This window comes from Episyrphus balteatus, chromosome 4 (assembly GCF_945859705.1).
Source record: "Episyrphus balteatus chromosome 4, idEpiBalt1.1, whole genome shotgun sequence".
Taxonomy (NCBI): Eukaryota; Metazoa; Arthropoda; class Insecta; order Diptera; family Syrphidae; genus Episyrphus; species Episyrphus balteatus.
Window position 1 is genome coordinate 80490737 of NC_079137.1, and position 26579 is coordinate 80517315.

Sequence of the window (26579 nt, forward strand, 5' to 3'; positions counted from 1 at the left end):
CTTGAAAAAAAAAAAGAAAAACAAAAAAAGTGTCAGAATGTGATTACTGGAATATGCATTCAAAAATATTCTCTCCTTGTGGTATTGTCATCATCATACACCAGGACGACTTCGTATATTCGTGCAAGGATAATCAACGAGTTTGAGAAAAGATGGAACTGAAACAATTAATTTTAGCTCACCCTAACCACACCACGTAACACTGAGTTGGTACCGAGTTTTCTATACTACTCCTCATAACACGGTTGTTGTCGCTTTAAATTGGCTCAGCTATTTGGTAGCACGATGATGGCGGGCGTTCTAAAATAAATATTTCGTTGAATAAACATCCTTTTAAATGTGTTGTTGCCACCCCAAAAAACCTCACATGATACTTTTATGCACGATTTGAATGAATGAATGTTACCAGTTCCTGCCACCCAACCCAAAGTCTATGAAGAGGACAATGATTATGATGGATTGGTTAATTCGCTTAGCAAAAATGACTATGAGAAGGCAATAAGCACCAACACTAACACAAAAAAAGGAGCAAAATCAACACATTCGTTCCTGAAAAATGTGTACAAATAAAGTGAAAATGGGAAAACATGTCCACGGGAATGTCCTTCGCGCGCGTCGTCGTCAGTTGCCTTCGCACGAAACGGTTCCTTTTTTTGAGCGATGATTTAATCAAAGTTGCACGAAGCAACTCCAGTTCATTCGTTGAGTTCTCTGCTCTGTTTGCCACAAATAAAAACAAAGGAATACAAAAAACAGCGAAAAACGTGAACAAATATGTGAACATTGTGACAGGTGAGTTGATCACGAGTATATATTGTTTGGGGTTATATCCCTCTCTCTCTCTCTCTCTCTTTTTCTCTACACTGTTTGTTTAAATGTCCTTTTTTGTTATGCTGCCTGCTTTTGACGTTGACAGATATCCTTGATGGAAGTTTTGTTTGTTTCAATGATAATGATGATAATGGTGATGATGGAATGGATGTGTATATACATATACAAGAGAAAACTCCGGAATAATTGACTTTCAAAAAGCTTTGAGTGAAAAATTTTGTTGGTAATTTGTTAGTTTTTTCTACAACAAAATAAAAATCTGATTAGGATACGAGTAGTAAAGAGAGTGGTTGTATGATGGGGGGGGGGGGGGGGGGAATATTTTGTCAGTAAACTAAAGTTTTAATGGAATGGATAAAACTCGTCATCCATTAATCTTTGTTATTTTTCTTTCAGAGATAAATTTAGTACAGGTGGAAAGTTTTGGAGAAATTGTATTTGAGAATTTGTCAAGCAAAAAGTGATTACTTAAAGAAATTTAGGAGTAATTTTAAGAAAGTGTGTTTATTGGGAAGGTTTACTAAAAAAGAATTAGAGCTTTAAATGGCTTTAATTTATTTCTACATTCGTGACGTGCGGCTAGAGAAAGAATATCTGATTACTTGACTTGGGTTCAGCTTCAATTTATTGATCTCAGTTCGAAATCAATAAATAAAAGAATTTGGTGGAGAACCAGTTCAATCAACCAGATAATTCACATTCGTGAAGTGCGGTTGAGTATAAAAAAAGCTTACTAGTGGACTCAGAAAATGGGTTTTACTTCCATTGATGAACATTATAAAAGAAAATTGAAAACAAACAATAACCACATTACACATTCGTGAGTTGACGCAAGAAATATGACGTAAAACTGTTAAACTAAAAATACATTCGTGAGGTTCGGTCAGGGAGAGAATTATTAATGTTTAATACATTTTAGAAACTACTCATAAAAATGTTTATTTAATGACTACCTAAACTCTTTGTAATGAATTGGTGGGCCATATTACCCATGTGTGCTATATATTTGCCACACTTACCCTAATCAAATATTAATACGTACTAATTACTTATTTTTTTAAGAAACAAAAAGCAGTTAAGTAAAAGAATAAACAAAAAAAAAGTTCCTTTGGATTTAAATCAAAGCAATACAAAAAAAAATAAAATAAATGAGAAAGTTCTTATATCCTAACAAACACATCTATAGAAACTAAACACGTCCTTGAATTTGTCCTCAACACTGTTTTTGGCATACCTTCTACTAACTTCATACCTTCTTCCTTTCTTCCATTTTCCTTTCCATTTTAATGCCAACAATTTTACTAGATCAATCTAATGCCAGTCATTAGTGGAAAGTGGTTTACAAAAACCCCAAAAAGCCACACTTAAGGTGAGTTTTACGTTAATGTAGCTCCCGCATCCCCAAAATAGACTACCTTCTACTTCTCTATATCGGGAAGATACTTATGCCAGGATATAGAAGAAAATTAATGAAAAGTACCGAACCACTCTTTATAACGCCCCCACAGGATAATCCTCATACTCTATAGAAATAGTTATATAGAGACTCTATGAGAGAAACGGAACACAACGAATTCGAATATTCTATAGGGTGTGGCATTGCCATAGTAAAAACTTAATTTGCCAACAGTGATCGAAATTAATTGGAAATGTTAAGCTAGAGCAATAAATTCACGAAGGAACATTTAAAAGGAGGATTCCTTCCGTTTTTCCGTATCATCTCTCTTTTAGGTTTTCTTTTTTTCTATACTTTTTTGGATATGTGGAGAGAGAAGGGAGATAAAAGAGAGTATAAACAAATATCTACACATTCATTTCAACATATAGAGTATACTGACTGTTTGATAGGAATTTCTGTCTATGCAGAACCTCCTTCTCTAGATCCTTTTTTTTTTTTTTTTGGTTTCATTTGTTTCATTTCTGTCTACAATCTACACATTTATACCTTCTGGTCTTTCCTATATTACGTCGTCGTCGTCCTATTTGGAAATAGTCCTTGTTACCCGCAGGACCAATTGTATGAATTTTGTTTTGTTTTTCTGTGGAAAATTGGTGTTCGTTGAAAGTAAACTATGACTGCCGGCAGGACAATTTAGAGAGAGACGAAGTCCCTTAGGCGGACTATTTGCCAAATTAAGGATAAACTCCCGTTTCAATTTGGGTACAAAAAAAAAAAACCCCTTCGCTTGGATATGTCTATGAAAATCCACAAGGAACAAACAATTTAAAGAATAAAAACTGACATTTTGAGGCAACATTGATAGCTAATGTCCTGAAGCATATTACATTGAGCCTCATTTTCGTCCTTTTTTATATGACTACGACCAACGTTGACGACGTCGGTCGTCGTATAGTCACCCAAATCGGCTTACCTTAAAGTAATTTTTTTTTTCTTCCTTTTTATAACTCAAAGATAAGGAAGCACCCCTAATACATATACCCACCCCCTCCCCCTTCTATCTCTCACCTTGCCATTATACAACCAATACAAACAACAATCGTTTTATGATTGTCTTTACTGCGTATAATCAGTGGAATCGCGTCATTATCCTTCATAAATTTCACCATAACGGTATAGCTTTATTTTTTTCCATTGGTGTAACGGTATATGGCTGCGTGTATTCATGACATTCGCACCATTCTACCAAAAAAGAGAAGGTCGTCAAAAAATATGTTGCAATATTTTGGTTGTATGTGGACCGTTTAGAGAAAAGTGAGTCCTTAAATTATTTGCCTTTGCTATATCATAAAATTAATCCTGCATTTTCGACACACAGGACTCCAGAAGCGTCCTGGGGGGCATAAAGACAAATGCTGCCGCACATTGATGCCTTCGCATTGCTCTAAAGCATTGTTGTTAAAAGTCGTAAAAATGCTTTTATGGCTATATGCTTCTATAACAGAGGTATAGTCTACTGGGATGTTTTGTATATGTTCTGAGGAGAGTCCTTCTACTGGAATGCGTGACAGTATAACTGACGATAGTGGACATAAAAGTTGTGTTCGTTTTTGCTGTCTTTCGTCCCTCTGTCAATTTTCGTCCTTAAAATCGCTGTTTTTTTTTTATTTATTTGCACCACGACTTTGACTGAAAGTTGAATGACTGAAAGAGTCTCTGAGTGACGTATGATCGTAAATTATTATATGTAACTTGACATACAAACAATATATATAGAAGATTGACATTGATATCCTGCCAATGGTAATTAAAAAAAAATATAAAATCGCCTGTTTTGGGAATTTTTACGTAACGTTTGCTTATTTTTATTATAAGACCTTGCTAGAGCTATAAAATTGTGTGTGTGTTTGTTTTTTTTTCACATATTGGCAGCTGTCCAAAAAAAGGATTTTTTTTTTTCATTCAACTGGAGGATGGGGATTTTCATGTCCTGATTTTATTATGTTACTTTTTTTTCTTTCTTTGACCAAAATTGAAGGGCTTTCAAATTATTGTATGGACAGGCTGGTTGTGATAAGAACATAACGACAACCATTGTAAATTAGCTGTTGAAGGATCAAATGATTTTTATTGGATTTTTTTTTTGTTTGGTGTTGAACTAATGTTTAAGGAAGGGCGAGACATGTGGAGTACTTATATGAGAAACTTTGATTGGGTAGGTTGATTTGGGGAATGGGTTTACGAATATAAAAACTTTGCAGTCAAGTTTGAAGCTCAAGAGGGTGAGATTTGTCTAAAAAAGAAAACCTTATCATATTTTCCAAAAATTGTGGGAACTGCACTTTAACAAAGCTAAAAAAGACAGGTACAAAAATGCTTTTTTTAGATAAGTTTCTCACAATATCGACATAAGAAATCAGAAGAAGAATGCTTCTTAAAATAACTGAATTCGCATTTTTTCAATTAAAAAAAAAGAAGTTGTCTGTAAAGCCGGTTTACGGACGATGATTTTACGTGATAACGTCGTCAGAAAACAGGTTGTGTGCTTTTGTTTATAATGAGTCAATTGAAGCGTTTACTTAATTTTCAAAAAAAAGCTAAAAAAAATACCTTTTTTATTTTCTCATTATATTAATTTTTTTATTTAAATCTTACAAAAAAATTATGCAATTTAAAAGATAAGTATTTCTTCTTAAGAATAAAACCATTTTTAAATTTTTACAATGCGCAAAAAGTATAAAAATAATTTATTGAAAACAATCATTTTCATCAAAAAAGCAAAAAAATCATGAATTTTTATCTTCTCAAGTCATTAATTCCATTTTTTTCCCTAACAAACTTTATAGTTTCTGAAAGCCAATTGTCTTAGCTCAAAATATATATATCGATCAGGTCTATGAGACATCTACAAAAAGAGCCAGAATTTTTTGAACTCGATCAAATTTCATTAAAATAAGCAAAAAAAAAACATTTATTTTTGTGTTCTCAGGCTATGGAATCAATTTTTTTATTTGACAACCTTTAAAAAATGTTATACCATGTGAAAGCTTATTATTTCACCTTTCATATGACGTATCAATTTCAAAGATGCCTACAAGAGAAGTTAGAATTTTTTAAAGTCAACCATGTCGATTTTCCAGACTGAGATTACGGTACTTCCCACACTGGTGGCTGTTCGGGGGGCAACAGATCTCCACTAGTGTTTTGAGGTTTTTCGCAAGTTTCTTGATTTAACATTGTGTGGCTTGTAGTTAGTCTAGCGTTATGTGTGATATACCAAATGAAAGGTAATTGTATCAGGATGCTCATAAAAGTTTAATAAAATTTCTATCTGCTCTTGGTCAAAAGTTATAACCTGTTGAATTCTAAAATTTCATTTTAACGTCATCTAAAAATTGTGTTTAGGAAAATGATTGAAACTTCGCACATATTTAGTCGTGGTCATGGTCTATCATTACTCCGTATACTTTATTCCTGTGTTTATTAAAGAAAAAAAGATAAAAATAAAAAACGATGAAAATCGGTTAAAAACGGTATAAAAACATGTTTTTTTTTAAACTTGTTTCTTCCGTTATTCAGTCAAAACTCACTAAACCAAGTTTTTGCACATGTATGCATAATGCCAAAAACTACATACATGTCCTATGAGTTTGAGATTTTTTGAACGCTCCAAAAATTACCCAAAAATACCCCTAAAAAACAAGGTTTTTTTCAAAAATTCATATTTCGAAACACAGAGTGTTAGAAAAAAATTCGTATCAGACGCCTAATTTTTTTTCCCTCATCTTTCATCTGGCATATATAGAATTGTCAAAAAAAATTTCCTTTACCCAAAATCATCATTTTGTCATAGCCCCAACACGTGTACAACGTTCAAACAAAACGTTATAGCTTAGTTTCAAAATTTTTTACAATTTTTTCTTGAATGCAGTTATTCTTAAATTAATCTCATCTATCTATAGCAAAAAAAAAATCAATTCTCTACGACTTCGCGTTTAGATTTTAGCCTAAATTTCATCTTTTCGTTTTACCGCTGTTTACCCTATTAAATGAAGGAATTTTTAAAAATCCTTCATTTGGATTAAGCTTTAGGTTATTATCTTTCAAATAAGCTATAGAAGATTTTTGTATCTCTAATAGTTTATTTTTAAGTTTGAATTGAAATTTTTTGCCGCACTGCGGAAGTCCGAGAGTGTAACGTTAGAAAATGGCGTCACTTTTTTGTGGTGGCTGTCATGGTTCATCGATTTATAAGACGTTATCACGTCAAAAAAAATTGTGTTTTGGGAAAAATAGTCAATTTTTTTAGTGATTTTATTTTCTTTATCGAATATTTTAGTAACTTTACCGTTTGAGATATATTTATGTTTTAAAAAAATCAATATTAGAATACATTTTTTTTTTCAATTTTCAATAAAAAGTGAGTATTAGTCAAATATGGCCCATGGTGGACAATATGGCCCACCGCCACCACTGTATTTCCCAAACATAAATCCCCAAGCAAAAAAAAAAATTATTTACTATAAACAGTCTAGCCTCAGTGACAATAGTGACAAAGTGTCTCCAATATAGTAAACATACTAAGGTAGTGGGCCATATTTGACACCTTTTCCCAATTGAACTTTTTTTTTATTTTTTAAGACGGAAAGAAGTTATGTTGGAGTTTTTTACAATGAAATTTTGCTTTTGTTTATCTAAGGTTCTTAGGCATCACCGGGCCATATTAAACAACAGTTGAACTAGCAACAATTTGTTCAAAAACTGAATTATAATACTTCTTTAAGATTTTGTTTATAACTTTTTGTTTTAAATAAAAACTTATAGAGACCTTAAAATAAAACACCTCAAACTGGGTTCAAATTTCCATTAAAAATTTCAAACGTTGGAATTTCGAACACAAAAAAAATACAACATAATATTGTAAAAACTTGAAAGTTCTTAAACACCACCGTGATCCTTAAAGTTCCCTCAAACATTTTCTTACTTTACATGCAAACCAATTAATTCTTAATTCAAAATCAACCAGAACGTAGAATTCCACCAGTTCTTTTAAATTGAAGTCACCACAAATCCTCATGTCCATTTAAAAATAAAAATGAATAAAAATAAAAAGACACAAACCTTTTAAGATTAGACTTATATAAAAATGTGCCCATCATCACAGACAGATATACTGCATACTAACACTAAAACATTGGATGCTCCTTCTAGTGCATATAAGATTTCTATGAATCGCGATAAAAATCTGTCTATGCCCATTCCATATAAACTAACGTTATCCTGGACAAAAGTAAATGTTGTCATTTCACTCCATGAATAGGGACAAAAATAAATAGAAAAGAAAAGTCCACACTCTTTTCTTTCTTTATATTATTTTTTTTTCAACATCCTCGTTGTCGTCGTTTGATTTAGCACAAGAACTGCCACCGTAGAAGGATTAAACAAAAATAGTAAAAGACGGAAAAAAAAGCAAACCAAAAGGATTGACACTGAATGAAGGTATGTGAAAATGTGCTCTGTGCAGAAAAGGTATAATCTTGAGGAAGCCAAACATATCACAATGAGCCAGAGAAGAGTATCCTTCTCTGGAAATACTTTTTCCGTCTGTCTGGACGATGTCAAGAGCCCTTTCATTTTTTTGTTCAGATTTTATATTTTTTTTTCTATTTAAGCTTGTGTCTACTTGTTTTTAATTTTCCAATTCAAAACTTTCGTTTTCCTTTCATTTCAGTACTGTTTTTTTTCTGTTTGTTTCTCCTGTCAATTCACTTTAAATGCGTGTCGGTGAGAGAAGGAAGGACACGTTTCTAACTTTTAAAAAAATGCCCAAAAGAGGAAGAGCTACGACTTCAGCAAAAAAAGGAAGAAAAAAAAAACATCCTCCTGAACAAGTCAAATGACCAGTAAAAGGTAAGAAAAATAATACCTACATATAGACGATGCGGTGGAGGTGTTACAGGGTGTTGCTATTATAATCAGGATGAACACAAAAAAAAAAATCCCATTTTGCAGTGTGAAGAAGAGTCCTTTTTTTTCAATTTTTTTGTTTTTCCTTCTTTTTTTGTCTACAAAGTCTTAATTTTTGTTTTCTCTTTCCTCTGCCCCGTTACGAGTTTTGTGTTCAAGTCCTGTCTCGGTAGAATTGAATGGTCTTGAAAAGTGTAGAAGCTTTTTCTCTGCCTCGTTGTGTTGAATGAACCGAAAAATAATAATAATCCCCATGGAGCAATGTGGTATGGCCGTCCTTCCGGTTAGTTCGAAAAATTTCCAGAGGCTCCTATCTTGCTAGCTAGACCCAGAGAGCTGCTTGTAGATAGCTAAATTTTGATGGAGAGAAATGGCTGCGGAAAAATTTTCTCTGTAAAACAAAAACCAAGAAGAGAAAATGAAAATAAAAAACATCGCATCGCCAGTTTATATACGACTCGTGGACTCTCTACCTACCTGCTTTGGCTATGTCCTTTTTTGGTTTTCTAAGGTAAGTTGAGGTGAAAGTATATATTTATTAATAAGTAGATGGAAACAGAGAGATAGAAGTGTAGGTTGAAGGAAGAAATTAGTTTCACGGCTAGTGTTTTTTTTTTTTTTTTGGAAGAAAGCAACATTGAATTTTCAATTAAAAATGAGAATTCACACCGCAACTTGCATCCTTCTGCCGGCCGTTGGTCGAGAGTCTATGATTGGTCTACGAGAAACTCGTTGTTTTGGCTTAAACAAGGTGTTGAAAACTTAATGAGTGATTTTTCATCATCATTTTGCAGACATTTTAACAAATTTTTGTTGAAAAAAATCTTTTTCTCTCTCGCTGGCTGACCAAAAGAATGAACATCCTTCCTTCCGGTTTATAATGAGTTCCTGAGTGAACGTGAATATTTTACTGATGTATCTAAAGTACCTAAACTTCTGAAGCAGAGACACGGTATGTTTTATAAAATTATAAATAGTGAAACGAAAATAAATTAGATACAACATTGCACTAGATGGTCAAATAGGTCAAGAAAATAATTAAGTTTTTTTTTTTAGAGAAAAAGAAATAATAAAAAAAACAAGTTTTGAAATTAAGAAGACAAAATATAAGCTTTTCTTTAACTTTTTCGTCTGAAACATGCATAATTTTGGAATTCAAAAAGATTTTGTTTTTAAAAATATTTTAGTCTCTGGTTGAGCTCACTTTCAGTAGATAGCGATGATTTTTTAGAATTTTGGAGAAGATAACCTTTCAAAGTTGTAAAATGTTTTTTCTGAATAGCCAACTTCTGTAAGCTTGCCTTCCACGCCTTAAACAAAGCTATGAAGCTTAGGATGAAAATGGGCCTTATAAATTCGGTTTTGTAATTTGTTTCTAAGGTAAGTCCGTTTCGTTTCCACATCAGTGCATGGAAACGCCGGGAAATGAAGTTTGCTTTCTTAAAAACGGCTATGACAGAGAATACAGCGTTATCAAGTTAGATTTATAGGTCATTATAGGACATCGGTTTTGACGGGATGGTTGATTCACTGCACAACTAGGTTTTTGATGAATAAACTATACAATAATTTTCCAAGGGTTTTTGGTGTGCTGAACTCGAATCCGGGTTCAGAAATATTCTATCAGCTCTAGTTTTTAAAATATTGCCATTAGAAAATGCAAAAACACGTTTTTTTGGCTGATAGCTCTGGTCTACAAAATTTAAATACTTTTACTATGAATAAACAAAACTATACTTTTCCAATAGTTTTTGGTGTGCCTAACTCGAATATGAAGTCAGAAATATTCTATCAGTCTTAGTTCTTGAAATATTGCCATTAGAATTTGCGGAAAAAACGTTTTTTGCTGTTTTTGAGGTTATGCTTTGATGTGAGGTATCTTATTTTAACATAATTTTTAACGGTTTATATAACAACTGTTTTTCTTCTTTAAAAATCTGTTTAAATCTTTTATCTATCCTCTCAATTTGAAGTTTAAAAAGTGCACTTCCTGTTCGCTGTACCGACGGACGAAAATTAAAAAAAAGACTTTTTTAAATTTTCGTCCGTTGGTACAGCGAACAGGAAGTGCACTTTTTAAACTTCAAATTGAAATAGAAAATGACTCAGAGGAACTACAAAATTAATTTTTGCGCAACAAATTTTGTTTCGCAAAGCTACAATTTCTAGAAAAGAAAAAAAATTGAAAATTCAACTTTTTTGAAAATTTTGACCGTTATATATGAAATTGAGTCTTATTTTAGCGGAATATTGAATAACAAAAAAACTAAACGAGCTACAAAATCGAGGTTTTTGGATTTCGTCTTAGTCTAGGTTACTTCAAATTTGTGCAAAAAAAAATTTTTGAATTTCCCATTTTTTTTGGATTTTGGAAGGTCACTTTTGAGCTATCTTTTTAAAACAAAATCCTGAATATTTCAAAAACGGTTTTTGAGCTACAAGATTGGGGTTTATACCAAAAATATTGTATTCAAAAGCTACAATTAATGGAAAAAGGAAAAACTTAAAAAAGTGTATTTTTAAAAAAGTCTCCACTGGCCTTATCAAACCGGAATTGCACTTCTGAAACTTTAAGTTGAAATAAAAAATGACTGGGTGGAGCTACAAAATTAATTTTTTCGCAACAAATTAGCATTTAATTAGCTACAATTTCGGGCATCAAAAAAAAATATTAATTTTTCTACTTTCGTCCGCTAACTTCAGTCTTATTTTAGCGGAATTTTGAATAACAAAAAAAACTGTTCAAGCTACAAAAACCAAGTTTATGTATTTGAAAAGCATTTAAAAAGCTACAAATTTGGAGGTCAAGTAAACATTAATTTCAAATATTTCAGATTTTGTCCGCTAACTTCAGACTTATTTTAGAGGAAAATTCCATAATTCAAAAACTATGCGAGCTACAAATTTTTGGTTTGCGCAACAAATTAGCATTTAATTAGCTACAATTAATGAGATAATTTTTTTTTGATTCCGCCACAAAGTGTCCGCCAAAGTAAGGGACGTCATTTTGGATATTATTCATTATAGGATTTCTAAACTATTTCAATCAGAAGCAATATTGGCCAATATTTTATGGGGCGTATAACTTGTTGATGTAATACATCGATTCAATGGTAAGTTCAATTGAGATTAGTCCAGAGGTCTATGTTTGAATCCCAACCTCGACCTGCCTCTAGCAAGGAATTGACAAAGCCTCAAAGAGTATCATTGTCATGAAAAAGTGCATCTCTGCACAGCCATTTGGACTCTTGATGAACAGTCTAAGAAGTACCGTTATCTCAGTTTGAAATTTCGACATGGTTGGCTTTAAAAAATTGTAACTTTTTTTCTAGATGTCGTACAAATGTGATCAAAACATCATATTAAACCTTAAAAAATAAGCTTTCAGATGATATATGTACATAATAGGTTGTCATATAAAATTATCGAATTTAAGGAAAGGTGATGGAAGAAAAAAAGATTAATTTTATTGCTTTTTTTAATGAAAATAGACAATGCCAAAAAAGTGGGTCCCGGAAGTCCGTCTGTCTGTCTGTCTGTATAAGTAGCTACAGCCTAAACGGATGCACCGATTAATGTCAAACTTGGTATGTAGCGTTATTTGGCGACTCTCCAGAGGATTTTTTGGAATTAATTTTTTTTTTACCAAAAATAACGGTACTTGTCCAACGATTTTGTTTAAAAAATTCAAATGCTAGTTTTAAGCTAAGGTCTATCTTTGAATGAAAAAATTTTTTTTTAAATCATTATTAACGGTACCTGCCATAGAACCGTTTTTTTCAAATCCGATTATCTCCGAAATTGCTTATTCGATTTCAACGAAACTTTTTTTGAATAATCATTTATATAATTTAAATATAAACCAAAAATTAAATTTCCAAAAAAATAATTTTTGGATTTTTAAAAAAATTTTGAAAAATCAAATTTTCCAAAATGGGACATTGAATTTTTTTGAAATTTTGTTTTTAGATGTTGATTAGTGATTTCTACAAAATGGCATACCAATTTTATTTAAAAACTTTTTTCCAAAAAATTATTTATAAAAAATTAGTTTTTTAAAAAACGGCTTTAACGATTTTGAAATTTTTTTTTTCTAAAAATACATGTTAATATATCAATCAAAACTGCATACTTGTTTTGGAAGGCAATTTAATTTCAGATTTTATTTTATTTAAAAAAAAAAAAAAAAAAGAATTTAATTTTTTTTTAATTTTTTTTTTTTTTAGCTATATAGTTGGTACCTACATTTTCCAAATTTCTATATAAAAAGTCTTAAAAATTTAAGCAACTTTAACTCCACTTAAGTTTTGTTAAATAATCTTAGCTTTTGTCTATTTACTGCCACGTACCTTTTTATTTTATCACTTTCAAGGCTTAAGACTAAACCATATTGTTTTCCCATTTTCAAATGTTGAGTTATCCCCTTTTTTTATATTTTAATCATTTTCATTCTCAAGAAAAAATATAAAATTCCCAACGAAATTTTTCATACAAAAAAATAAATAAAGTTAAGAAGCTGTTGCTATATCAGCTGGTGGATTTCTGACTTTTTCAAAATTAAATTCCTTATTCAATCGTATCAAATTCTCTCAGCGTTTATTAACCTCCGTATATCTGGGTTGCAAAAGTCGATACGATTGTATTTTTTTCGATACACTTGGCTTGGCTAAAGTACACAAATACACTATTACTAAATTCGATACAGTTTTGTCCTTCCGCTTATATCAATGTAAAAGGTATTCTGGATCAATTTTTTCTTTTCAATTCTTCTAAGATATTGTTAAAACTGCAATATTAGTCAAATACACGTTTGATTTGTAGAACATTAAACGGTCAAGGATGAATTTAAAGTCTTTATTTAATTTTCTTCAAAGAAATAAAATTTTCTTTTGAGGACATTACATTTTTGTTTACATGTGAGATTTATTGAAAAAAAATATTGGCACAGGTTAGGTTAGTCGTCATAGCCATTGACGATAAGATTAAAGCCTATATTTCGAAGTTCAATAAACCTGCCATAATTCTGCATATTTACATATTTCACTGCATATTTACATTATCACGAAAGACACAAGTTTTGAGTTGTAATGAAATATCAATGTTTTGCAGTTGTAAACTGTAAACAGGATCACAGTAACAAAGAACAAAATCAAAAATGACCTCAAAAGTTTTTCCGATTTTTTTGAAAAAAAAAAATTAATTTAGTTTTTGGTTTATCTTAAAGTTTTTCGTTCATTTAAAATAAATTTTTCGAATTGTTCTTTAATAAAATTTGAAAGATTCAAAAAGTACAATTCGATACACTTTTTATTTCAATTTCGATACAATGCTCAAAGACGATTTTTCAACCCTGCCGTATATATCCCGTCTGGCAACGAGTTTTATAGATATCCGCAACTAGAGCCTGGCAAAGTCGGCACAGGAAGTTGAGTTAAAAGAGTATATAGAGTATATTATTATATCGCAACGTAAAATTCCGGCTATAAAAATCATATCAAAGGGACATTTCCTCCCATCAAGTTGGTTGGGCCCATCCAGCCATTTGACACCCTTTGCGGAGAATGAGAACAAAAATTCAAGAGAAAAGACTTCACAGCGGCGCGCACTCCTTCTTCATGGTTTTTCCGTATCGTTCATTCTGAGATTCGAAACGGTCGTTAAAAATTAAATAAAATAAACGCACAAACGTAGAATATTTTTATTTTTTTTTTTTTAAGAAGAAGAAGAAGTATAATTCTTAGTCCTCCTTAACTGCAGAAATACTCAAAAAAAAAATAAAAAGAAGTAATAATAAAATGCCAGCGAAACACAAAAACAGTTTATTGCTCTGCCATAAAATACAGCACGAGAAAGAGTCGCTACACCCTCCTTCCCTCCCCTTCCTCTCTCTGTCGAAAAAAAAGGATAATAAAAGTTATATACTTATTTAAAATGCAAGAAAAATCGTTTACCGAAAATGATGATGGTTTTCCTTTTATTTGTGTCCTTAATTCAACAAAACAACTGCGCATCAATTCTCATTTAAATTTTTTTAAATCGAATCAAAAGAAAATGCATTTGCACCACAAAGGACGAAAATTTTCCCTCCTCCTTTCGGGGGAGATAATCAAATCGAATCCATAACTAAAAACCGGTGTAAGGATAACGAAGACTGAGAAAAATGCAATTGTTTGTGCGTTTAAATTTACGAGTATTTGCACAAACCATGCACTTAAACAACTTTTCCATCCAGGAGGTAACTGTTTTCATTGTTGGCATCCGGTTTCGTCCCCCGAATCTTTTAGTCATTGTCCTGGTGATTATAGCATGGATTTTGCTATGCCGCCCCTTTTTTCTATTGTCCTTACGACTGCTTCTTAAATTAATAAAGAAGAAAATCACTACCGAAGGATTTTCACGTGTGCGTCCTTTGATATGGAAAATCCTGCGGGAAAAACCTTAAAAAACTAGAATCTCCTGCTCCTGCTCCTGGATTTAATAGGTAAAACTCGCAACGTGTGTGCTTTGTGCTTGTAAATTCAAAAGTAAATCCGTGTTGAATCCTTTTTTTATTGTTTCGATATATGTTTGGATCTATCCATAGGAAGAGTGAGAGCAGGATTCTTTTCTATGATCTGACTGAATAGTTTTACCCTTCGCGGAATCCTGCTGCCGATTAAAAAAAAAAAAAAAATAGAAAAGAAAAAACTTGAAATGCGATTTTATTATCCGCGGATGGGTTGTTGCGATTGAATTGGTTTGCTTTTGCTCAATTTTTTTTTTTCTTTTTGAATTTTTTGTTTTCTTTGAAATCCTGGTTGAAAATGCATAAACAAAGGAATCTCGAGAGTCGGTCTAGGGGATGTGTCCTAGATACTACATTTTTTTTGTATGTGATGTTATCCTGTTGAGTTATTTAGGGAAAATTCAAAAAGACGAAAAACAAAAAAAAAAAAAAAAAAAAACCTAAACCCGCTATCAGACAACCGGGAAATCGGGATATATTCCTTCTATATACTCTTTCGAATACTTCATGTGAACGCATTTCAATGTAATGGATTTCGAGTGCAATCCGCGGCGCGCTACATGTTTCGCTGGATATCTATGCGCGATAGCAAAAAAAAACGCTTTGATGATGTTGAAATGATGACGGCGGATGAGTGATGGAACGAATTTTTTTTTCTCGTTCATGGTTGACTGGTGCGGTGGTATGTGTGTTTCAGGAATGCTTTTTGGGTCCTTTGTGATGAGGCATGTCACTCGAGTTTTGTAGAGCGAATGCTTATTGTTTGGGGCCCGTTTTTTTTTTTTTTTGTGTATATTCTGAGCGATCTGATGATTAAGTGCACTTCGTGCTTCATATATTCGTCGTCTATACACGGTTTATAAACGAGGGAAAAGTTATTGAGAATGAAGATTTAGAAACGGTATTCAAAATTTCAAATGAAGTAGGTATTACATATAGACAGCCGTAGATAAAGTGGTTGAATTCAACTAATTGGTCCTGTATTGTAAGCATAACAAAATGAAAAAAAAAACGAAACGGCTGGAAGAAAATTTTTCGTTCCAGCTAAAAATGTGAAAAGACTGGTTCATTAACTCGAGCATTGATGTAGAAATATAATACCAATGGAAATGTTTAACTTATATTTTTGGATTTGAATATCAACTAAATGCATTAAATTGGTTTTAAATTTTTTATTCACTGACTTTTTTAAATTAAATTTCAGCATGACATTTATAGCTACTCTTAAGAGTCCTTAAAGCTACTGTTGAGTAGGTATTTAGTGTACTACCACCTATAGATACCTACCTTTAACTTTTTTATCAATCTTCTGCTCAGTTATTTTTAGGAAGAAATGCACTGTAAACTATATCGAAGGTATCTTTAAGTTTTCTTTGGAAATTAACTCAAAAAATTATATTTTTGTCACTTAAAGGAAAGGACATTTCAGTTTTTCATTTATTTTTAAGTGGAAAAACTAATTCAAATTACACGGTGTTACAAAAATGAGGTTTTAAAATATACGCGGGCGGAGACCTATCACGTTTTATAGAGCTAGTCTCACTGATTACGAAACAGTATTTTAAAAGTCCCTAACACCCCCAAAATCTGGAGTTAGGGGCAAAAAACGGTTTTTTTGACTTTCACCCATTGAAAAAAATCTAGCCTCGTCAAATTTTTACCCATTTTCGATTTTCTTACAGTTTGATAGGAGATAAATATACCTTTTAAATAAAGTATGAAACATGTAACTCAGTTAAGCCAACTAGAATTTATAAGCTGTCAAAGTTCAAAAATTCCATTTTTTTCGTCATTTACCCAACTTCGACATCAAATTAAACATGCTGCTTTAAAAATATATTCTAAAATAATATTTATTTCGAAATCAAATGAGGTATTTTTTATGAAAATCAGTTTAAAATTGGCTTAGAAAAAAAAAATTTTACGATTTCAACCCAGATACAGAAATTCGAAATTTTAGGTATAGAACAAAAATGTTGATTTGGCACGTAGTGAATAACTTGAGCGCCAGAATTTGATAACAGGTTTTTGTAGAGGAGTTCAATACAAACATTTTTTTCTTTGGGAGGGGGGTCTATGTCCCCCCATTTAGGTTTGAGGGGCAGTTTTCTAAAAAAAAATTATCAAAATAAAAAAAAATTATTAAAAAAACAACGGCAACACTTACAGTAATAAATGATACCATTTCCGAAAGACAAAATTGTACATTTAATTCTAATTTTTAAATCAATATATTATAATTAATAGTTTTTGAAATAATCGATTTCAAAGTTAAAAATAGGAAAAACAAAATTTTTTAAAACTCATTTTATACTATTTTTGTCCATACTGTGAATTTTAATAAAAAAAATTACTCACACAAAAAACTACCTCAATTGATTCCTTATCGAACAGTGAAAACTATATGATTCTTTGTCTTCTGGTTTTTGAGATATAGGAGGTTTTTAACACCACAGTTACATAAGACTAGTTAAGAAGACTTTTGTTTAAAAGTCAATTGTTAAAGACTTGTAGCATTAGCAAAAAACTGAAAATATTGCAAAATCCAAAATTTGACATGTTTTTGGAAGCTTCATAATTTCGTTGTTTTTGGCTGTAAAAAAATACTACCAAGGTCATTTTTGTAGGAAATTTTGTTTTCAACAAGTCGCTTAATAATTTTTTTTTTTCCAATTAAATGCACCAGAAGAAAGTTATGGGCATAAAAATGAAAAAATTGCCAGACTTCTATGGTTTTTCGGTGATGCTGAAGGGGGTGAAAGGGGAGTGGTTGTGTAAATTTGGTTTTTCCACCTACCTACCATACCTAACAACATATCAAAAATTTAGAAATACCGGACCTTTTGTACAATAACCCCTTTTTTTAGCTTCGTTTATCGGAAAAGTTTTCCTTTAAATTCAAAATTTGAGAAAATCTGAGACTAAAAATGCTACTTTCCAAAAACTTCAGATGTTTTAGTAAAATGTATCAAAACATTGAAAAAAAAAATCGATTTTTTAAAGAAAATTTTTACAAAAAAATTTTATACTGAAAAGAAAAAATCAAAATCTTTCGAATCCTCAGAAAAATGGTTCCAAAAAAACCGAAAATTCATATTTTATCCAATTTTTTAAAAGATGATTATGTTAAAAGATGAAGTATCATCTTTTCTCCTTTACATGTTCAATATCTAAAAATGATAAAAGTATAAAAAAAAGACTATTTCAAAAATCTCTTTTTTTCTCATTTTTTCTTACAATATTTTAATTATAAAATTTTTGAAAAGGATACCGATATCGATAAGAAATTCAATTATTTACAAAAAATTACTTAATAAAAATTTTCGAATTCAGTTTGTTTTTCAAGTTATAGACAAAAACTCAAAATGTAACAAAAACAGTCGAAAATTTTGATCATTACAAAAATGGTCATATCTTTATAATTTATCCATAGATTTTGAAGAAAAGTATGTTGTTATCTTAACCAGAAAGTGTACTACACATGTAAAATTTTTAAGTATGAGGATTCGATTTTTTTTAAATGTTTTGAAACATTTTACTTAAACATCTGAAGTTATCAAAAAAAAATGTTCCAGTGTTTCTTGCTTATTTATTCAGCTCTCAGATGCCGGTTTTTGCTGTTCATATTGATCGTTTATTACCCAAGATATAGCCCGAACACTAAGTATGCTGGAAAAAACAACGAAAAAAAACTTTGAAAAATCATATCTCGAAAACGTATCCATCGTAATTTTTTTTAAAGTGATTTTCAAGTTCCTGAGGTCAAAGTATGTAAGAAAAAAATAAGCGATTGAGTGTCCATTTTGGTTGTAAGCCAGTGTAATCCATTTAAAATTTTCATGCTAACAATAACAAGACTGATAAGAACATATCAAGTAGATTTTATGTTTCTTTAATCCAAAAATAAAACACTTTTTTTTCATTTTTTTTCATTCGATAGAATCGTCGAGTTGACTACGTCACTGTATTTTTTCATCGTGGCCCATTAGCTCAGTTGGTTAGAGCGTCGTGCTAATAACGCGAAGGTCGTGGGTTCGATCCCCCCATGGGCCAAATAATATTTTTTTTTTTGTATTCATTCAAATGTTTTTTTTGTTTTTCTTATCTGTTTTCTAACACGTATATCAACTCACGTATGTCTGTATTAGAACACGTCTTACATGTTTCAATTTTGTTTTTAATATTTTATTTTTTCTGTTTAAAAATTCAATTTCCTCGCCTTTCGCCAGATCGATAAGTGAGCAAGCAATTTCGTTGGCTTCGTCCTTTTCTCATTCTTCGTAAATCTTTTTCACATGTGAGCTACTTCGAAGCTTGGAATTTTCTGAAAAAAAAAAATCATTGAGAAAAAAAAATAAATCTATCAACTGTCGACAATAAGATGCTTAAAATCCATCACAGAACTCCTTCGATTTTCACCATTCCTTCGAAATAATATACAGGGTGTCCCAAAAGTAATGGATCAAACGAAATATGCTGATAGGCCAACTTTAGGGCTCTCAGAATTTGGTAACTTGTTCATCCCAAATCCTTACAGTTTTCGAAATAATCCAGTTTTTGTGAAATTTCGAAAAATCCCGACTTTGCAACAGTATTTTGCTTCCTCCGCTCATAATTGATTTTTGTTTTTTACAATTCTTTCACTAAAACATTGCCTAATAATAAGAAATAATTAATTAATCAAAATATTTTTCATTTCATACGCCATTTTGCTGCAAATTAATTAACAGTTCCATGTTTTATAAAAACTCAATTTCTTTCTTTTCTTTCAGAGCAACACATTGAAAAAAATTTGTATGGTGTGGCACTGGTTTATTATTTTGAAAACTTGTCCCGGTATTGCAGTTTTCAAAAAATTATAAAAGCTTACAAAATTGAAATTTGAACGAAAGATATTACAATTTGAATGCAAAAAAACAGACGTTTTCAGAGCAAAATAACAAACAAAAATCGAGGCTTTTGTTCAAAAAGAAATAAACAATACAAACAACAGTCGAAAAAATGTGTTTATTTTTCTTTGTTATTTTTCTCTGAAAAGCCCTGTTTTGTTGCTTTTAAATTGTAATATCTTCAGTTCTAACTTCAACTTTGGAAACTTTTATAAATTTTTGACAACTGCAATAACACGGCAAATTTTCAAAATAATAAACCAGTGACACACCATACAAATTTTTTTCAGCATGTTGCTCTGAAAGAAAAGAAAGAAATTGAGTTTTTATAAAACATGGAACTGTTAATTCATTTGCAGCAAAATGGCGTATGAAATGAAAAATATTTTGATTAATTAATTATTTCTTATTATTATTCAATGTTTTAGTGAAAGAATTGTGAAAAACAAAAATCAATTATGAGCGGAGGAAGCAAAATATTGTTGCAAAGTCGGGATTTTTCTTAATTTCACAAAAACTGCATTAAATCGAAAACTGTAAGGATTTGGGATGAACAAGTTACCATATTCTGAGAGCCCTAAAGTTGGCCTATCAGCATATTTCGTTTGATCCATTACTTTTGGGACACCCTGTATATAACATCTTCTTTTCCTTCTCACTTTTTTTTTGCTATCTCTTTTTCCATTCAATTTATGCAAATAACAAATCGAAGAAAATATATTTATTTCAATAAACGGTACGCAGGCATTTTTCCTGCTATTTTTTCCCACGTGCCAAAGTACCTTTTTCCTCTATGTTGTCGGTTTGGGTTTGAGTTGGTGGTGATACCGAAAAGAGGCCAAACCATATCAGGAAGCCGATTTATGTGTAGGGAGAAGGAGCTTCTTTGCCTCCTTCTAGCTTTTTTTTCTATACCTAACTAAAGTCCTTATATTATAGTAGAGACAGATACCAGCGAAAGAATCTATTCATCGAGAGGATAGGAGGGTTGTTGAATTGTTGCTGTGTTGTGCTGTGGAAATGTTGGCATTGGTAGATTAGATTTATTTGCCCGGAATGGAGGTAATCAAATGAAGTCAAGTCACCGCAGAATCCGCAACTTGATTCTTCGTGCCATCATCTCTAATTGGGTAATAAAATTTCATGGCACATCTCTTTGCTGTGTTTGCAGTTTTTTTTTTTTCAACCGTTTTCTTCTTTTTTTTTTTAACTTTCCTCATCTATCTGCCGCGGTTAAGCTGTGCAACCTCTCACTGTCATTCATTGCTCCTGGATATCTTTGTCGATACGCGATCGAAGTTTGGTTTGGTTGGGTTTGATGGAAAGGAAGCATCAGAGTGGCTATGTATATTATTAGAGTGTGGTTCCTGGCTCCTTTTGAACAGAGAGAATGACGATTGAAGGACGAAAGCGAGTCCTTGACTCGCGCAAAGTGCCAAATTCGCTGATTAATGTTTTGGGTTGTGTCGGTCGAATGATGGTTTAATTTACATTTCGATGAGTTTTACGATCGCCCCCAGTTTTGTACGATGTAGGTATCTACCGCACTCGAATGTTGAGGGTTCGTTCACAGTTCACACCTATTTGTGCTGATTTGATTTTGTTGCCATCAATTTTTGACGAGATGAAGAAGTCCTTGTGTGTAGGTGGTATAGAGTGATGATAGCAATTTGAAGTTTCTAATTGAATTTTCATTTCGTGCTGCAGAATTGTGATAAAATCATTGAAAGTTTTCTCGTAAAAAAATGTCATAAAAACTGAATGATGCTTTTTAATTTCAATCATAGAAATGTAGTGCATGGAGAAGGGACAAGCTTTAATGTTCTGGAAAGCACAGTGACACGAGTTTGCTTAAAAAATAAAAAAAAACTGAATGGTTCAATTAATTTCCAAATAAAATAAAAGATACCTCCGAGCTCCGACATAGTTCACAGTGCATTTCATTAGAAATATAACTAAGAAGAAGATTGGCGAACAAAAATGAAACCGTTTGACACTGGAAGTATTTTTAAAATTGTATGTTAAGTGGATCAAATTTTATCTGTATCTGTATCTGTATCTGTATCTGTATCTGTATCTGTATCTGTATCTGTATCTGTATCTGTATCTGTATCTGTATCTGTATCTGTATCTGTATCTGTATCTGTATCTGTATCTGTATCTGTATCTGTATCTGTATCTGTATCTGTATCTGTATCTGTATCTGTATCTGTATCTGTATCTGTATCTGTATCTGTATCTGTATCTGTATCTGTATCTGTATCTGTATCTGTATCTGTATCTGTATCTGTATCTGTATCTGTATCTGTATCTGTATCTGTATCTGTATCTGTATCTGTATCTGTATCTGTATCTGTATCTGTATCTGTATCTGTATCTGTATCTGTATCTGTATCTGTATCTGTATCTGTATCTGTATCTGTATCTGTATCTGTATCTGTATCTGTATCTGTATCTGTATCTGTATCTGTATCTGTATCTGTATCTGTATCTGTATCTGTATCTGTATCTGTATCTGTATCTGTATCTGTATCTGTATCTGTATCTGTATCTGTATCTGTATCTGTATCTGTATCTGTATCTGTATCTGTATCTGTATCTGTATCTGTATCTGTATCTGTATCTGTATCTGTATCTGTATCTGTATCTGTATCTGTATCTGTATCTGTATCTGTATCTGTATCTGTATCTGTATCTGTATCTGTATCTGTATCTGTATCTGTATCTCTATCTGTATCTGTATCTGTATCTGTATCTGTACGAGTTTGCTTAAAAATTTAAAAAAAAAAACTGAATGGTTCAATTAATTTCCAAATAAAATAAAAGATACCTCCGACTTAGTTCACAGTGCATTTCATTAGAAATATAACTGGGTAGAAGGTTGACGAACAAAATCTGTATCTGTATCTGTATCTGTATCTGTATCTGTATCTGTATCTGTATCTGTATCTGTATCTGTATCTGTATCTGTATCTGTATCTGTATCTGTATCTGTATCTGTATCTGTATCTGTATCTGTATCTGTATCTGTATCTGTATCTGTATCTGTATCTGTATCTGTATCTGTATCTGTATCTGTATCTGTATCTGTATCTGTATCTGTATCTGTATCTGTATCTGTATCTGTATCTGTATCTGTATCTGTATCTGTATCTGTATCTGTATCTGTATCTGTATCTGTATCTGTATCTGTATCTGTATCTGTATCTGTATCTGTATCTGTATCTGTATCTGTATCTGTATCTGTATCTGTATCTGTATCTGTATCTGTATCTGTATCTGTATCTGTATCTGTATCTGTATCTGTATCTGTATCTGTATCTGTATCTGTATCTGTATCTGTATCTGTATCTGTATCTGTATCTGTATCTGTATCTGTATCTGTATCTGTATCTGTATCTGTATCTGTATCTGTATCTGTATCTGTATCTGTATCTGTATCTGTATCTGTATCTGTATCTGTATCTGTATCTGTATCTGTATCTGTATCTGTATCTGTATCTGTATCTGTATCTGTATCTGTATCTGTATCTGTATCTGTATCTGTATCTGTATCTGTATCTGTATCTGTATCTGTATCTGTATCTGTATCTGTATCTGTATCTGTATCTGTATCTGTATCTGTATCTGTATCTGTATCTGTATCTGTATCTGTATCTGTATCTGTATCTGTATCTGTATCTGTATCTGTATCTGTATCTGTATCTGTATCTGTATCTGTATCTGTATCTGTATCTGTATCTGTATCTGTATCTGTATCTGTATCTGTATCTGTATCTGTATCTGTATCTGTATCTGTATCTGTATCTGTATCTGTATCTGTATCTGTATCTGTATCTGTATCTGTATCTGTATCTGTATCTGTATCTGTATCTGTATCTGTATCTGTATCTGTATCTGTATCTGTATCTGTATCTGTATCTGTATCTGTATCTGTATCTGTATCTGTATCTCTATCTGTATCTGTATCTGTATCTGTATCTGTATCTGTATCTGTATCTGTATCTGTATCTGTATCTGTATCTGTATCTGTATCTGTATCTGTATCTGTATCTGTATCTGTATCTGTATCTGTATCTGTATCTGTATCTGTATCTGTATCTGTATCTGTATCTGTATCTGTATCTGTATCTGTATCTGTATCTGTATCTGTATCTGTATCTGTATCTGTATCTGTATCTGTATCTGTATCTGTATCTGTATCTGTATCTGTATCTGTATCTGTATCTGTATCTGTATCTGTATCTGTATCTGTCTCTGTCTCTCTCTCTCACACTTTTTTTGGAACTAAAAAATTTGGTTCGACAAATTCAATTTCCAAACATTAACATCACATATTGTTACTCTTTACTTCGATTTCTATTGATTAATTCAAAAAAAAAGTTCATCCATTTCACTAACAACATCCTTTGGGAGTTTCATTCTACATATCCTAGAAAAATGATATTGAATGTGTAAAGGATGTCAGAGATCATCAAGCGTAAATAAAGTAAATAAAAAAAATCTAAAAGTATGTAATTGCAGAAAGAAAGTCACATGAAACCTATACTCCAGATATATTCACTTACTTTCCCTTTCACTTCTTCCATATCATCTTTTCGGTTAAACGAGAATTAACTAGTTTCAAAGAAAAAAGAGCAAAACAAGTGCCTGATGATAGAGTCCTTAGTGATTAGCATCTGTGTGTGTATGTACACTGTGTATGGTATAGTATAGCTCATTATCTCAATCAGTTATAGTATGATGATGAAGAAAATTGAACACAAATTGCCATATGGTTGATGACTTGAAGGAGAAAAAAGGACTTATTGATCAGGATAACAAAAAAAAAAAAATGTTCTAATTACAAAGAAGAGCGATATCCTTATCATAGAAACATTTATAAGATAAAATAAATGTCCATATAATATGAAGTCCTTAATTAGAATGTTTCCTTGAATGTCCTAAATATTAAGTGTTTGGTTGTTGATGATGGTAAATTTATTTCAAGTCAAGCTTAAATAAGTATTTTTTCTCATGATTGCTTTATTATTGCATTAACTATTGTCCTCAATAATAATTCATTTCAAGGACTTTCCCATAAATTTCTTATTTAAATCATAAAACACTTCAATATCAATTCACATGAGTTACCTTCCATCTCCTTAAACAGGACTCGCAAAATAAAAGAATTCAATTTTCTTATTAAATAAATTTATTCAAATTAAGAAGAAGAAACTCTTATCCCCAGCTTAAGGACACTGATAGCATCTCTCAATGTCGCATTAGAAAGTATGTCAATTGTCAACACCATTTCGTGTCCTTTCACCCGAATATAAAAATACCAAACAAGAAAATATTAATCTTTAAAAAAATTGCATTCACTCAAAAAAACTCGCATATGCACTTATACTCTCATTCATAATCATATATATCTATTGTATTGTCCTTGTCAAAAAAAAAACTATATTATCCTTCGCCCCTCTTTCTCTCTTTCGCAGGATCAAAAGAAACCCGTAATGCACGGGAATTAGCGCAGTGAAGGGCGAATCAAATCAACAAACAAAGAACACCATCAAACAAAAGAAACTACAATAATAAACTCACTCGCTTTTTACCAACAACAACAAAAAAGGACGAATAAAAAACAAGGGAACATGGCATTTTAGGTATTTCGCGTTCGCGATTGCATAATCATCAACATCATCGTCATTATCCGTGGGGAAAGGTGCTGCATGCAAGTCCCGCGGGTTTGTTTCTTCTTTCTTCTTTATTAAACAATAAAGAAAAAGAAAAAGGAACAAAAAAAAAAACAAACCAAGCTCTGAGAGAATACAAGAATTTTATTCTTTTATTATGATTTCGAAAATTTATTCCACCACTCTGCTTTTTAGCTCTCTGGATTTTATACGCGAGAAATATGCTAATGAACTACAGCGTCAACCCAACCCCTTTCCTTTATTTTATATTTTTTATATTTTTCCTACTTTCGCGTGTTTTGCCAAAGGATTTTTTTTTCATCCTTCCATCCACCATCGTCCTTATAATCATATAAAATCCACTGATGGGGTTGGGGTAGGGTATTATTTTTTGATATATGTTATTTTGCCCATAGTTGATTGTTGCTTTTGGTCTATTTGCTACACAAAAACAACAACAACAACAAAACACACTCATCTTTTTACCCTCGTTTTGAAGTGAATTGAATATGTGCGGAGTTGAACCGAACCCTCGACTCGATTCTACTTGTTGAAATTTTAGATTCCATTATGCAATTGAGAAAGGTGCACACAATACACACATACACACTATCACCATCATCACTCATATTATTATGAAATAGATTTCCAGGACATAGATTTTCACCACACACTGTTGCTATGCTAGATTGGTAGCTCCTGCTGTTTTAGCTGGATATATACACAAAATGCTTGATGATTGCAATTATGATTCTCGATTTCTATTTAGTCCCATAGCAACAAGGACCATATTGAAAAGTCCTGAAAATATAAAAAAAAAAAAAAAAAATAGATTGAATAAAGGAAAAAGGGTCGTCCTTGTAGTCATAGGCAAAATAATGTCCTGTGGCTATTGTGTGTGTATCATTTAAGGGTTGTCCGAGTTCAAAAAGGGGGTTCTTTGCTGGTTGAAAAAAAAAAGAAAGAAAAATTAGAAAAAAATTTGCGTACTATATATGCACTCGTCCATCATCATCATATCACACAGGAAACAGGATTTAGGATAAAATTGGGAAAGCGTTGTTGTGTTTTCTATATGCATACGTGACTGTTGAAAATGAAGTTAATAGCTGGGTCAAAACCAACCACCAATATACAGTAGACCCTTTTTGTGCTATCTCCCAGGCAAATAATTCCTCTTTTTTGTTGTTTTTTGTGCAATTTTTTTTTTTTTTGTTGCCAAGGCAAATCCGGATGCTTTATCTTCTATCTTTTTAGGTTCAGAAAACTCGATTATTAGGTTGGTGGTTGGCCGCGTGTGTGTGCGTTGA

The 26579-nt window shown here is 31.8% G+C and overlaps 1 long non-coding RNA gene and 1 other non-coding gene across 3 annotated transcripts; both read left to right on the forward strand.

The window, feature by feature from the left end:
- LOC129917833 (uncharacterized) lies at positions 1-25312 on the forward strand. 2 transcript variants are annotated; one of them, XR_008772881.1, is made up of 3 exons: positions 1-792; positions 7962-8140; positions 25072-25312. It is a non-coding gene; the product is annotated as an uncharacterized LOC129917833 (long non-coding RNA). The 2 variants fall into 2 exon arrangements; XR_008772882.1 differs by lacking the exon at positions 25072-25312 and adding an exon at positions 8344-8766.
- Trnai-aau (transfer RNA isoleucine (anticodon AAU)) lies at positions 18682-18755 on the forward strand. The gene has a single exon. It is a non-coding gene; the product is annotated as a tRNA-Ile (tRNA).
- Positions 25313-26579: the final 1267 nt, after the last annotated feature.